Raw genomic sequence first — 3,674 nt, 5'->3', positions numbered from 1 at the left:
GGGGGGGGGCGCTGCCCTGGTGGGGTGAGTTGGGTCCTGCCTGCCCAGAGCTGGGTCCTGCCCTGCTCTTGAGCCGAGACCCCTCTCTTTGGGCAGCAAGTGGCTCAGGAAACACAAGGCAAGGCTATTCTGTAAGAGAAGAAATGTTGCTGGAACACTTCTCAGGAATCCCAGTGATGCATCCAACAGGAACAAATCAGTTCGTCTTTTCATCCCAGCCACCCTTGGGGCTGGAGCGAGCTCTTGCATGCGGCTCAGTGGCCGTGTCAGTGAGCAAAGTGGCCCCGGCAGCAGTGGGGTGATTGCTGGTGGTGAGAACATGGCAGTGGGAGACAAGATGACACCTGCGCTCCTGCAGCCCCTGCCCAGCAGCAATGGGACATGGAGCGACATGGTCAGATGCTGCTTTTGTCCTGGCTCTGGCAAGGTTTTGGGTTGGGGTTTAGTGTCTGGTGGTGGCCTTAACAAAAAGGCTCAAAACCTCCATGGAACAGGCAGTAATGGAATCAGTCCATGTGTGCATCTCCTCGGTGCATGGCCCAGCACCAACAGATCTTCCCCATCTCCCATCCCACCTTCCTACCCAAAGCTGAGCCTTTCCAGAGTCCTCTGCTTCAGACTTCAATGACATTTCCAACCCCTGATTCTGTGATTTAATCTAGGGCCTTTGAAAAATAATCTGGGTGTTTCAGACTGTGTTTTCACGGGCAGATTAGGCAATTTTGGTGAAATTGTCCTTAGGAAATAAGGCTGAATATAATAATTGTTAATGCAGCTCCTTTAGTGCTGGCTGATTGAGCACACAGTTTCTGATCTCTGCCTGCCACTGACATCTCAGATAACCAAGATAAACCCAGATCATCTCCAGATCTGCTGACTTAGAAAAGCTAGCAAAAGAGAGAAATACTTGCAGATTTGGTGGTGGTGGAGAGTTTACTCTGTGTTGTGCGTTAGGCTGGACTCCTCAGCCAGAAAGGGCTAAGGCTTTAGTTATTACAGTGAAATTAAGAAAGCAAAATTCAGCAGATTTGAGAGGATAAAATTCTGACCCCTCCCTAGTTCACGGGGAAGGAATTACTTCAGCAGGGCTCAGATCTCCCCCAAAAAGTGTTGTACAGGCAGTCTAGGGATGTACTACAGGGGGTTAATGGGGTTAGGCAGCCGAGAAAGAGCAGGCAAGGAGTACAGTAAATCAGAAACTCCTGAGCTGGATTTAAATCCTTCACTGTTACAGCTGTACTTCTCAAGGCAAGTAGACAAGTAATTAAGCTTTGAGAGATACAGTCTGCCAGCAAAACAGACCAAACAATGGAGCTAAATTGCAGGTTCCTTTGAAATCACTCCTGCCGTTTGCAGGTCATTTCCTCTGCTTTCATTGCTCCGCGCCGATTTCAGCCGGCCAGCTCTTGCTCTGGGCTATAAACTGCTCGCTCGCTCCCAGGAACCTCTGCTGGGGTCTGGGAGAGGCTGGGAGAGCAAGTGGTTTGCTCTGGCTGGTGGGAAAAGCCATTCATCGATGTGTGAGGGGAGAGTGACGCGGGTGTCCGGCTGCTGGGCTCTGCTGAAGCCGCTGATAGCACTTATCTGCAATGGGTCGGTCGCCCAGAGCCATAAAGCCATATAAAGCCCTTGGAACAGCGCTAGGCTTGTCTTTTGCCAGCAATCTGTGTTGTCTCATTAGGCTGCATTACACTTGTCGATGTCATCATAGATAGGAAAACTGTCTTCCTCCTGAGCACTGTTAAGCCTGCAGGGCCAAATGTGTCTCTGGTGTAATGCCAGTGCCTGTAGTAAGAAAGGAGAATTTGGCTTTTTTGAGGCTTTCCTTGCTCAGAGGCAGCTTCTTGCTTCTCTACTTCATGACTTGGAAAAGGGAAACAAACATTGCTGGAGCTGAGCTGGGTCAGAGGATGCTCTCCAAGCCCCAGAGTCCCTCCTGCAGCATGGACGTGCCAGGAGCCACCTCCAGAGGTAAGCAGGGCTGGAGCCTGAGATCTGGTGGTGCGCTGGGGGCTTCATCTCCTCTTCACTGGGTTCAAGTTCATCCCACCCAAGCCCCCACGGGAGAGGTTTATCTAGCACCAGCACAGTGTGGGTGTCCAGGGCAGAGCCACACAGTGCCTGTGGCAGATCTGGGTCTCTGGGGTCTGTGTGACCCGGCAGGCAGCTTGAGCCGGGGCAGTGCCCTGCTCTGTGCGGGCGCTGGGCTAGGAGAAGGCTGAGCACACACTTGAGGCAGGTCAGCAAAAGGTCTCCATCCTCAACGGGCCATTACAGCACTGGGACACCCCTGGAAAGGATTGTGCTGACACCCATGGGCCTTTTGCCAAGTTCTTGGTGTATTTAAGAGGACAGTGTTGCCTTGGCTTTGTTTAAGTCCCCATGAGGTTAGCTGCTCTCATTTTCCTGGTGTGGAGTGTGTGCACTATGTTGAACTATGATTCTGGTCGTGTCACTTGTAAATTTTCTGATCCAGACACTGTGGCTCCATGATATTATTTATTTTTGTGCTGTTGATTGTCTTCCAGTTCTTGAGACCAAAGGATGGCCTGGCTGCAGGATGGTCTGTGTCAGGTTTAGCTTCTTGGCCTCTGGCAAGCCTGAAATCCCCCTTCTCTCTGGGTTGTTTTTCATCTTTTCTGGTTGTTGCCAAGACTGATCATCTGACCCAGCAGAACTGCCTCTGCTGTCAGAGGAAATAACGGACAGATATAATTAGCAATGTCAGGCCTAGGCAGTCAAACAGCAATCGGACGGGTGCAGATGGCTCTTGGAAGCATGGTCTGTTTCTCTGGCTTAGGGCCGTCTGCTGATCTGGAAGGAGGTAACGGGAGATTGAATGGAATCTCTCTTAAATAAACTTCTCAGTAAAGATTAATTTCTTTCCAGTCTAATTGACAATACCAGATTGCTCTAAAGGGGGTTGTAAAATAAAAGTATCTCAATGAGATATTGATTGTCACCTCCAGGTTTAGGCACAGATTCCTCCTATTTCTAAATACAATTTGTGCTTCACTCCAGGCAGGCTCCTAACTGGGCTCTGTAAATGCAGTGTATTTCCAAAGGGGAGGTGCCGGGGTAGCCAGGCTCAGGTTAACACCAGTTTTGTAAAGAAGCTGAAATGGCCTGGCTAGAACAAGCCCCTGCCCCTCCCGGGGGTGACATACCACTAAGCCTGGTGACCACACAGGTCTGTGCTTCACCCCTGCCCGGGGACACCCAACAGCTGAATGGGCTGATGGCTGGAGGGGTGCTGGCCAGAGCACCCCGGGCGTGGGGGTCCCTGACACAGGTGCCAGTGAGTCGGGTGTGGGGCATGGCTTGAGCAGCACAGCAGACCTGGCTTCGTGCTCTCGGCTCAGCAACTGCTCAGAGCTGGCAGCAAGAAACCTCTGCCCAGGGCTGCCTTCCAGCCCTGCTTGCCCGTGCCCTGTGGACACATCCCGCTGCTGAGGGAGGAAGGGCAGCGATTCCCGGTAGCAAGGGCAGGGAGCCCTGGGCTCTGCAGAGCCAGAGTGGAGGGCAAGAGGGGTTGGGGGGAACTGTGTCACGGCGGATGGAGATTGGGGGTGCGGGGGCTGGAGTGGGACCAGCGGTTGTGTGGAAGCTGCCACGGGCCCTGCCTGAGTGGAGGGGAGCCCCCACGGCCTCCCCGCCCCCGGGCGGGACCGGCC

This window comes from Athene cunicularia, assembly GCF_003259725.1.
Source record: "Athene cunicularia isolate RWA chromosome 18 unlocalized genomic scaffold, athCun1 chr18_part1, whole genome shotgun sequence".
Lineage (NCBI taxonomy): Eukaryota > Metazoa > Chordata > Aves > Strigiformes > Strigidae > Athene > Athene cunicularia.
Note: the sequence above shows the minus strand (reverse complement) of the source record.